Source organism: Oncorhynchus masou, chromosome 29, assembly GCF_036934945.1.
Source record: "Oncorhynchus masou masou isolate Uvic2021 chromosome 29, UVic_Omas_1.1, whole genome shotgun sequence".
Taxonomy (NCBI): Eukaryota; Metazoa; Chordata; class Actinopteri; order Salmoniformes; family Salmonidae; genus Oncorhynchus; species Oncorhynchus masou.
In genome coordinates, this window is record NC_088240.1 from 25,609,608 (window position 1) to 25,621,764 (window position 12,157).

The window sequence follows — 12,157 nt, forward strand, 5'->3', positions numbered from 1 at the left end:
TGGCCCATACAACACAGAAAGGCTTATAGCTTTCCTAGAACAGCTCTATGCTCAGCTAGTGCCAGCAGAACAGGGGGAGCCAGTAAGAAACCCCCAAGTTTTTGTCATAGTTTGCGATAACGTTGCTTTTCACCACTCTGCAGCTGTCACAGATTGGTTTGCAGCACATCACAGATTTATGGTTTTGTACCTGCCTGCATATTCACCCTTCCTCAACCCAATAGAGGAGTTTTTCTCTGCCTGGAGGTGGAAAGTGTTTGGTCACCACCCACATGACCAAATGTCTCTTTTGGAAGCCATGCGTGCCGAATGTGAGGACACGAGTCCAGAGGACTCCCAGGGATGGATAAGGCACTCCAGAAGGTTCTTCCCCAGGTGCATGGCAAGAGAAAACATTAGATGTGATGTTGAAGAAAACCTGTGGCCTGATGCTAGAGAGAGGCAGGATTAGCCCCTCAATTATTTGTTCTAATTACAGTATGTACTTTTAGTTTCTACCTTTTTTTCTCATTACTGTAATTCCATAAATTACTACAGACTATTGAAGCAAACTGCTCATTTTCATTTACCTTAAAGAATTGTTATGTTCTAAAAATTTTAATAAATCATGTGAAAGAATGTCACTCTTTTCTTTGAAGAAAATATTACTTTGTATGAAGTCACTGAAATTGTTCAAACTGTAAAGATGAAAAGTTTGTATTTTCTGTATTGGTGTTTGATGCTAGTGTTTTTACTCTCAGTGTGTTCTGAGTGACAGTGTGTGTTATCTCAGTGAGGGTTGTGCATAGCGTTTGAGCCATGTGTTAAGAGTTGTGTTGCTTGGAATGAGTTTTGCAGGTGATGTGAACTGTTTAGCTCAGGTGACTGTTGGTAGTGCAGACTGTAGTTTGAGTTTTGCACATGTGACTCCAGTTGTGCCCACTGTCGTTTAGCAATCGAAAAAAACTGTAAGGTATCTTTACTTTTACTCCAGTATGAAAATTGTGTACTTTTTCCACCACTGGTTTTAAAGTCACCATCGGCCTCATGGTGAAATTCCTGAGCAGTTTTCTTCTTCTCCGGCAACTGAGTTAAGAAGGACGCCTGTATCTTTGTAGTGACTGGGTGTATGATACACCATACAAAGTGTAATTAACAACTTCACCATGCTCAAAGGGGTGTTCAATGTTTATGTATTATTATTTTTACCCATCTACCAATAGGTGACTTTAGTTGCGATGCATTTGAAAACCACCCTGATTTTGTGGTTCAATCTGTTGGACATTCATTGCTCAACTGAAGGACCTTACAGTGTGGGGTACAGAGATGAGGTAGTCATTCAAAAATAATTTTAAACACAATTATTACACACAGAGTGAGTACATGCAACTTATTATGTGACTTGATAAATATATTTTTACTCCTGAACTTAATTATATTTGACATAACAAAGGGGTTGAATACTGATTGAATCAAGACATTTCAGCTTTTATTTTCATTTAATTTGAAAACATTTCAAAAAACATAATTCCACATTATGGGGTATTGTGTGTAGGCCAGTGACACAACATCTCAATTTAAACAATTTTACACAACAAAATGGGGAAAAAGTCAAGAGGTGTGAATAATTTCTGAAGGTACTATAGATGCTGCTGAAATGGATTGTTGGCTATGTGGCAGCACTGGCTGGTCTACTATACATTCATGCCAGCACAATACTAAAGTCTAATTAGCTTTTTGTAATAGGTGAAGGAATAGAAAAAGTAACTAATACAAAACATGTAATTTTTTTATCTTGCTAGCAATGAAGTTAATTAAGAACAAATGGAATTAGTCTATTGAAATGTTATTTTACAGAGCAAATATGGACCATGATTGAGTGTCAGTGTCTGGAGGGAAACTGGGAATGTTATCCTACAGGGCAAGACCAGGAGGAATGTCTGTCTGGTCTGTCAACAGTATTTCCCATATTGGTCCACCCAGAACATGATGTGAATTTAAGTTAATGACCTGCTGTGTAATTTGGTAAGAATTTAGCATCTGTCAGGTATTTTCTCCCTCCTTGTTTGTGTGTTTGCGTGCATGCGTGTGCATCTATGTGTGTGAGTGTGTGTGTGTGTGTGTGTGCCTACCGTAGGGCTGTTGTGGTCATGACATTTTGTCAGCAGGTTATTTTCATGCAAAAGACTACCCGTCTCACAGTAGTTGACTGTGAATTAACATAAACATGTTGAGCATCTCCATACGTGCACAGGCATGTGTGTGTGTGTGTGTGTGTGTGTGTGTGTGTGTGTGTGTGTGTGTGTGTGTGTGTGTGTGTGTGTGTGTGTGTGTGTGTGTATGCAGAGCTAGTGTTGGTCTTGCCGGTAGTCTGCTGGGCTAATTGCCTGCTCAGTTATTGTTGATGGAGGGCTGGATGGAGAGTTTGGGCAAAGTCCACTTGGTTAAGCAGTAGTTTGTTTGTCTTAACAGTAGGTCAGTTTGATTAGCAGTACGTTGGTTGAATTAGCAGTAGGTCGGTTTAACAATCAACAGCACTCCTACTCCAAGATTCTTGATACGTCATTTCCAGTCACAACTTGCAGACTTGTGTATGTGCTGTTGTGCGTTTTGTTGCTAACCTTACTTTGCTACCTGACAAATGTAAGGTTTTAACTTTTTAAATAACGTTTATATTTTTAGTTTTTCCCTCGCTCTACTTTTTTTCATTCAACTTTTTCAATACGGACGCTTTATCTGGACGTGATTCGTGAGGACCTCCACCAGCAGAAGAAGTAGTAACATTAACATGAGGCCTTCTAATTGCAGTTGCTGTACTCATAATATACAGGAGAACGATCGCCTTACGGCCAGCTTCAGACGCAATTGTTGGGCAAAGGTGATTTCTGTGTAGAAAAGGATGAAACAGCATCTGTGCCACCAGTAAGTACAGATAGTAGTATAAATCCCCTCGCACAGTCCCTGGAGCCGGACAACTTTCTCATGGCTTCTGGAGGGAAATTCTGTAGGAACTCAACCGGTGTCGCTATTCAGCCGACATAAACTTTTAACCAGTTCTCCCCATTAAGCAGCGAGTTGGAGTCAGAGGCCGAGCCGTCTCTGTCCTCTACTCCTCCCGTTACGGGTTCTGGGACGCTGAAGCCTCCCACCATTAGCTCTGACAAATTGAAAACCCTAGTCATCGGTTACTCCATTACCCGCAGTATTAGACTTAAAACAAATCATCCAGCGATCATACACTGTTTAGCAGGGGGCAGGGCTACCGACGATACAGCTAATCTGAATATTTTTAAATTTTTAAAATTTTTAATTTCACCTTTATTTAACCAGGTCGGCTAGTTGAGAACAAGTTCTCATTTACAACTGCGACCTGGCCAAGATAAAGCTGTATGGATAAAACTGGTGAGTGTAGAGAGTATAGGGGTATTGTTATCCACGTCGGCACCAACAATGAAACAGTCAGAGGTCACCAAGCGCAACATAGCTTCAGCGTGTAAATCAGCTAGAAAGATGTGTTGGCATCGAGTAATTGTCTCTGGCCCCCATCCAGTTAGGGAGAGTGATGAGCTCTACAGCAGCGTCTCACAACTCAATCGCTTGTTGAAAACTGTTTTCTGCCCCTCCCAAAAGATAGAATTTGTAGATAATTGGCCCTCTTTCTGGGACTCACCCACAAACAGGACCAAGCCTGGCCTGTTGAGGAGTGACGGACTCCATCCTAGCTGGAGGGGTGCTCTCATCTTATCTACAAACATAGACAGGGCTCTAACTCCCTAGCTCCTCAATGAGATAGGGCACAGGCCAGGTAGCAGGCTGTTAGACAGTCTGCCAGCTTAGTGGAGTCTGCCACCAGCAGTCAGTGTAGTCAGCTCAGCTATACCCCATTGAGACAGTGTCTGCCTCGACCTGGGTTGGGCAAAACTAAACATGGCGGTGTTCACCTTAGCAATCTCATTGGAATAAAGACCTCCTCAATTCCTGCCATTATTGAAAGAGATTGTGATACCTGACTGAAGCATGGCTTAAGGCTGATGAATTTACTGTGTTAAATGAGGCCTCACCTCCTGGTTACACTAGTGACCATATCTGCCGCACAATCCGCAAAGGCGGAGGTGTTGCTAACATTTATGATAGCCAATTTCAATTTACAAAAAAAACCCAGACGTTTTTGTCTTTTGAACATGTCATGAAATCTACGCAGCCTATAGCTACTGTTTACAGGCCTCCTGGGCCATATGCAGCATTCCTCACTGAGTTCCCTGAATTCCTATTGGACCTTGTAGTCATGGCAGATAATAGTCACATTTTTGGTGACTTCAATATTCACACGGAAAAGTCCACAGACCCACTCCAAAAGGCTTTCGGAGCCATCATCGACTCAGTGGGTTTTGTCCAACATGTCCTCGGACCTACTCACTGCCACAGACATCCTCAGGACCTAGTTTTGTCCTGTGGAATAAATGTTGTGGATCTTAATGTTTTTCGTCATAATCCTGGACTTATCGGACCGACATTTTATTACGTTTGCAAATGCAACAAATAATTTGCTCAGACCCAAACCACAGATCATCAAAAGTCATGCTATAAATTCTTGGACAACCCAAAGATTCCTAGATGCCCTTTCAGACACCCTCCGCCTACCCAAGGACGTCAGAGAACATAAACCAGTTAACTTCTTAAGGTATAGGGGGCAGCATTTTCACTTTTGGATAAATAGCATGCCCAAATTCAACTTCCTGCTATTCATGCTAAGAATATAAGATATGCATATTATTAGTAGATTTGGATAGAAAAATGTTTATGTTGCAGGCAAAACCCAGAAGACTAACTGTTCAGATTTTTTTTGAGGTCTCTGTCTGTTCAGTGAGTTCTCATTGGGAAACGGTATTTCTTAGGAACTTGTTTTCCGTTCCTACCGCTTCCATTGGATGTCACCAGTCTTTTGACATTTTGGATATATATGGACGGAATTAATCGAACAAAAGGACCAATTGTGATGTTTATGGGACATTTTGGAGTGCCAACAAAAGAAGCTCGTCAAAGGTAAGGCATGTTTTATATTTTATTTCTGCATTTTGTGTAGCGCCTGCAGGGTTGAAATATGCTACCCTCTTTGTTTACTGTTGTGCTATCATTAGATAATAGCTTCTTATGCTTTCACCAAAAAGCCTCTTTAAAATCAGACATGTTGGCTGGATTCACAACGAGTGTAGCTTTAATTTAGTATCTTACATGTGTGATTTAATGAAAGTTTGATTTTTATATAATTTATTTGAATTTGCCACGCTGCATTTTCCCTGGCTTTTTGCAGAGTGGGATGCAAGCGTCCCCTGTACCATAAGAAGTTAACCACCTAACTGAAGAACTCAATTTAACCTTGCACAATACCCTAGATGTAGTTGCACCCCTAAAAACAAAAAGCATTTGTCATAAGAAACTAGCTCCCTGGTTTACAGAAAATACCCGAGCTCTGAAGCAAGCTTCCAGAAAATTGGAATGGAAATGGCGCCACACCAAACTGGAAGTATTCTGACTAGCTTGGAAAGACAGTACCGTGCAGTATCGAAGAGCCCTCACTGCTGCTCGATCATCCTATTATTCCAACTTAATTGAGGAAATGAGAACAATCCAAAATGTATTTTTGATACTGTCGCAAAGCTAACTAAAAAAGCAGCATTCCCCAAGAGAGGATGGCTTTCACTTCAGCAGTGAAAAATTCATTAACTTCTTTGAAGAAAAGATCATGATCATTAGAATGCAAATTACGGACTCCTCTTTAAATCTGCGTATTCCTCCAAAGCTCAGTTTTCCTGAGTCTGCACAACTCTGCCAGGACCTAAGATCAAGGGAGACACTCAAGTTTTTTAGTACTATTTCTCTTGACACAATGATGAAAATAATCATGGCCTCTAAACCTTCAAGCTGCTTACTGGACCCTATTCCAAATAAACTATTGAAAGAGCTGCTTCCTGTGCTAGGCTATCCTATGTTGAACATAATAAACAGCTCTCTATCCACCGAATGTGTACCAAACTCATTAAAAGTGGCAGTAATAAAGCCTCTCTTGAAAAAGCCAAACCTTGACCCAGAAAATATAAAAAACTATCGGCCTATATCGAATCTCCCATTCCTCTCAAACATTTTAGAAAAAGCTGTTGCGCGGCAAGTCATTGCCTTACTGAAAACAAACAATGTATACAAAACCCTTCAGTCTGGTTTTAGACCCCATCATAGTACTGAAAGTACACTTGTGAAGGTTGTAAATGACCTTTTAATGGCGTCAGACCGAGGCTCTGCATCTGTCCGTGTGCTCCTAGACCTTAGTGCTGCTTTTGATTCCATCAATCACCACATTCTTTTGGAGAGATTGGAAACCCAAATTGGTCTACATGGACCAGTTCTGGCCTGGTTTAGATCTTATCTGTCGGAAAGATACGAGTTTGTCTCTGTGGACGGTTTGTCCTCAGACAAATCATCTGTACATTTCGGTGTTCCTCAAGGTTCTGTTTTAGGACCACTATTGTTTTCACTATATATTTTCCCTCTTGGTGAATTCATTCGGAAACATAATGTTAACTTTCACTGCTATGCGGATGACACACAGCTGTACATTTCGATGAAACATGGTGAAGCCCCAAAATTGCCTTTGCTGGAAGCCTGTGTTTCAGACATAAGGAAGTAGATGTTCTACTTTTAAACTCGGACAAAACAGAGATGCTTGAGACCTCCTAACTGAGGCCTCCTAACTGTCCCTAGAATTTCTAAGCAAACAGCTGGAGGCGGGGCTTTCTCATATAGAGCTATATTTTATGGAACGGCCTGCCTACCCATGTGAGAGACGCAGACTCGGTCTCAACCTTTAAGTCTTTATTGAAGACTCATCTCTTCAGTGATTGAGTGTAGTCTGGCCCAGGAGTGTGAAGGTGAACGGAAAGGCACTGGAGCAACGAACCACCCTTGCTGTCTCTGCCTGGCCGGTTCCCCTCTCTCCACTGTGATTCTCTGCCTCTAACCCTATTACAGGGGCTGAGTCATTGGCTTACTGGTGCTCTTCCATGGCGTCTCTAGGAGGGGTGTGTCACTTGAGTGGGTTGAGTCACTGACCCCCCCCCCCCCTTGGGTTGTGCTGTGGCGGAGATCTTTGTGGGCTATACTCAGCCTTGTCTCAGGATGGTAAGTTGGTGGTTGAAGATATCCCTCTAGTGGTGTGGGGCTGTGCTTTGGAAAAGTGGGAGGGATTATATCCTGTCTGTTTGGCCCTGTCGGGTGGTATCGTCGGATGGGGCCACCGTGTCTCCCGACCTCTCCTATCTCAGCCTCCAGTATTTATCCTGCAGTAATTTATGTGTCAGGGGGCTAGGGTCAGTCTGTTATATCTGGAGTATTTCTCCTGTCTTATCCGGTGTCCTGTGTGAATTTAAGTATGCTCTCTCTAATTCTCTCTCTCGCTCTTTCTCTCTTTCTTTCTTTATATTTTTTCTTTCGGAGGACCTGAGCCCTAGGACCATGCCTCAGGACTACCTGGCCTGATGACTCCTTGCTGTCCCCAGTCCACCTGGCCCTGCTGCTGCTCCAGTTTCAACTGTTCTGTCTGCGGCTATGGAACCCTGACCTGTTCACTGGACGTGCTACCTGTCCAAGACATGCTGTTTTCAACTCTCTAGAGACATCAGGAGTGGTAGAGATACTCATGATCGGCTATGAAAAGCCAACTGACATTTACTCCCGAGGTGCTGACCTGTTGCACCCTCGACAACCACTGTGGTTATTATTATTTGACCCTGCTGGTCATCTATGAACATTTGAACATCTTGGCTATGTTCTGTTATAATCTCCACCTGGCACAGCCAGAAGAGGACTGGCCATGCCTCATAGCCTGGTTCCTCGCTAGGTTTCCAATCCTTTCTAGGGAGTTTTTCCTAGCCACCGTGCTTCTGCACCTGCATTGCTTGCTGTTTGAGGTTTTAGGCTGGGTTTCTGTACAGCACTTTGAGATATCAGCCGATGTAAGAAGGGCTTTATAAATAAATTTGATTTGACTTAACAGTAGGTTGATTGGTTTGAAAGTAGGCCGGTTGGCTTAACAGTAGGTTTGTGGTTGAAACAAGTTTTTTGTGAGAGAGTACACACACAGAATATAAAATATTTGGTGTGCTCTTTGGCTTGTAATGTGGTGTTTTACCAAGAGAAGTAAAGGAAAATGGAAAATTAAGGACAGAGAAGGAAAGAGAGAAGAAAGAGACAGAGGAAAAGACGGAGATGAAACAGGTCTAAATGGAATGGAATGGATTAGTGTCTGATTGCCTTAACTGCCAATGAATCAGCTGTTTTCTAACTCTACACTCCACTACCAGTTTGATTTCAACCAACGTTTTCTCTCACATATGACACCTCTAAGAACAGCGAATGCATTTCGGCAATCATAACATAAAATGTAATGAAGCAGTTCTCTCTCTTTTCAAAGACTTAACATTTCCCATTTATGACTGAGATAAAGTAGTGTCTTTCAGCTCAACTCACATGTCCTTATTTGGTGTGTGAATGGAATGCGTTCTGCCACTGATTCAGGCTGGAGTAATGATGCTAGTGGTATAATAACAACATGAGCCAGTACTACTCAGCTGAAATTATGAAAGTCATTTCTCAATTGAAACATCTGGAATTAATGTGAGCTTTCTCTCTCTTTCTCTCTCTCTCTCCTTCTCTCTCCTTCTCCCTCTCTGAGGTTTGGAAGGTGTGGTGTGCGCGATGGCTTCTCAGTCTAACGCGGAGGAGACGCTGTCGATACGGCATGGATCCAGGTGTGTTCCTGAAAATGGAGTTAAGGCGGAGGAGGTTTTGCTCGCGGTCGGTGAACAGGTAGGAGCTGAATTTATACATTCTGCTTCTAGAATGAACAAAGCTGTGGTTGTGTTCGTGAAAAGAGCAAATTTGGTTGGTAGGCTAATTGCTAGTGGAATATTTGTAAGGGCTTTGTTGGTGCCAATTTCACCTCTCTCTACCCCTTCGACAAGAGTGGTAGTTGCAAATTTGCCTCCGTTTTTAACGGATAATCAAATCAGGAAAGAGCTGAATTGTTTTGGTAAGTTTGCTAGTGGTTTTCGTGTACTGTCGGCAGGTTTTCAGGCAGATGCCGTTAAGCACATTATTTCGCTCCGGAGGCAAGTGTATAGGTTTCTGAATAACGATGAGCAACAGCTAAATTGACATTTTAAAGTGAGGCATAGGGAGGGGCTCTATGCAGGGTTTGCCAGCACAGATAGTCTACGGTGTTTTGAGTGTGGGGATTTGGGGCATAAGAGCTTTGCGTGTCCACATAGACAAGGTGAGTGTACAAGCGCCAGTGGGGGAAATCGAAGTCAACGTGCAGGGGGTAATGAGATGCAGACAGCAGAGCCTGGGCCTAGTCATGCCCGGGATGGTGGTGTAGATGAGACTAGGCCTAGTCATGCCAGGGATGGGGGTGTAGATGAGGCTGGGCCTAGTCATGCCAGGGATGGTGGTGTAGATGAGGCCGGGTCTAGTCAGGCTAGAGATGGTGGGATAGCTGAGGCTGGGTCTAGTCATGCTATGGATGGTGGGGTAGCGGAGGCTGGGTATAGTCAGGCTAGAGATGGTGGGGTAGCGGAGGCTGGGTCTAGTCAGGCTAGGGATGGTGGGGTAATTGAGACTGGGCCTAGTCATGCTATGGAGGGTGGTGTAGATGAGGCTAGGTCTAGTCAGGTTATGCTAGTGGATGAGGAGAGTAGAGTGGGGAAGTGTAAGAGACTAGGGAGGAGGAGGAGGGTGTCAAGCAAAAAAGGGTGTGGACAAAGGCACCATGTAAACTGTGCCTGTTGCTGTGGGGGATGCCCTGATCAGAGAGGAAGGGCAGGTGGTCAGGATGGGAGATAGAGATGAGGAGGAAAGTGAGTGTGAGGGGATAAAGAGTTATTTTTTTCAGACTCCTCTTCAATGGGCCTTCAGCTGACAGCCAGTCAAGCAGAGGGGTCAAAGTACACATTGAGAGAACTGACAAGGTTCCTGAATGAGACCAAGGGGGAAAAAGTTAATCTTGATGCTTTTTTCTGATGTGAGAAAGTTTGTAAGATCAGTACAAAATGCTATGAAAAATGAGGGGCATGGTGTCCTCTCACCCAGGAAACGGTTTAGGTTGAGCAAGTGGGTCACAACAGTGCGTAAAGGTTTACCTTCAGACATTGTTTAGATGTATATTTTCTTAATGACTCTGGGGCTTTTGAGCTTTGCTATTGGTCTCTTTCTTTGCTGGCTTTTCTCCCACTTCTTATGGAGACTCTTTGGGCAGGCTTGCTCAATATAAATGGCGCCAGAGATGCGGAAAAGAGGAATGTGTTAGGTGAATATGTAAAACAAAAAAGTACAGGTGTTGTTTCTGCAGGAGACACAGTGATGTGTTGAATGAAGTCGATTGGGGGCTCGGGTGGAAAGAGGCAAGTGTGTTGAGCCATGGGACAAATTTTGGTGCAGGGGTGGCAGTCCTTTTTGCACCGGGTCTGTCTGTAAAAATTTGCTCTTCAAATAGGTGTGTAGGGGTAGGCTGCTCGTTGTTAATTTCTGCTTTTACAACATGGGTTTGTCTTTATAAATGTGTATGCGCCTAATGCAGGGAGAGAGAGGGGGTTCTATTTGGGAGTCTTAGACAGGAACTCTCACAGGTAGCGCCTGAGGAGATGCTGGTGGTCGGAGGGGACTGGAACTGTACAATGGATTTTACGAAAGACAGAAATGGGGAAGAGCCTCATTCAGTGTCTGTGGGAGTGTTAAGGGACATCATTAACCTCTCTAGGGTAGGGGGCAGCTTTCGGAATTTTGGATGAAAAGCATGCCCAAATTAAACGGCCTGCAACTCGGGTCCAGAAGATATGATATACATATAACTGGTAGATTTCGATAGAAACCACTCCAAAGTTTCCAGAACCATTAAAACAGTGTCTGTGAGTATAACAGAACCGATTTAGCAGGCGAAAACCTGAGAAAATCCATTCAGGAAGTAGTTTATTTTTTGGTTTTGTAGTTTTCTATTCAATGCCATTACAGTATCCATTGACTTAGGACTCCATTTGCAGTTCCTATGCCTTCCACTAGATTTCAACAGTCTTTAGAAATCGGTTCAGGCTTGTATTCTTATATATGCCGGAGTAAGACCAGTCTGAACGAGTGGACCCTAACGTGACGCAGAGTTTTGTCAGGCGCATTTCTTGTTTACCTTCTATATTGACAACGTTATTGTCCGGTTGAAATATTATAGATCATTTAGGCTAAAAAAAACAACCTGAGGATTGAATATAAATATCGTTTGACATGTTTCTATGAACTTTATGGATACAATTTGGATTTTTTTTGTCTGATTGTTTTGACTGAGATTGAGCCTGTGGATTACTGAAGGAAATGCGCTAACAAAACTGAGGTTTTTGGATATAAAGAGACTTCATCGAACAAAAGGAACATTTATTGAGTAAATGAATGTCTTCTGATTGCCACCATATGAAGATCATCAAAGGTAAGGGATTCATTTTATCTCTATTTCTGAGTTTTGTAACGCTTCTGCTTGGCTGGTTACTGTTTGTAATAATTTGTCAACAGGGCTATGTTTTTTATTTTTTTTATTTTTTTTATTTCACCTTTATTTAACCAGGTAGGCTAGTTGAGAACAAGTTCTCATTTGCAACTGCGACCTGGCCAAGATAAAGCATAGCAGTGTGAACAGACAACACAGAGTTACACATGGAGTAAACAATTAACAAGTCAATAACACAGTAGAAAAAAAGGGGAGTCTATATACATTGTGTGCAAAAGGCATGAGGAGGTAAGCGAATAATTACAATTTTGCAGATTAACACTGGGGTGATAAATGATCAGATGGTCATGTACAGATAGAGATATTGGTGTGCAAAAGAGCAGAAAAGTAAATAAATAAAAACAGTATGGGGATGAGGTAGGTGAAAATGGGTGGGCTATTTACCAATAGACTATGTACATCTGCAGCGATCGGTTAGCTGCTCAGATAGCAGATGTTTGAAGTTGGTGAGGGAGATAAAAGTCTCCAACTCCAGGGATTTTTTCAATTCGTTCCAGTCACAGGCTAGGTATGTTCTGGGCTAGGTATGCTTTCGCCGAAAATCATTTTAGAAATATGACCATGTGGTTGGTTTAACAA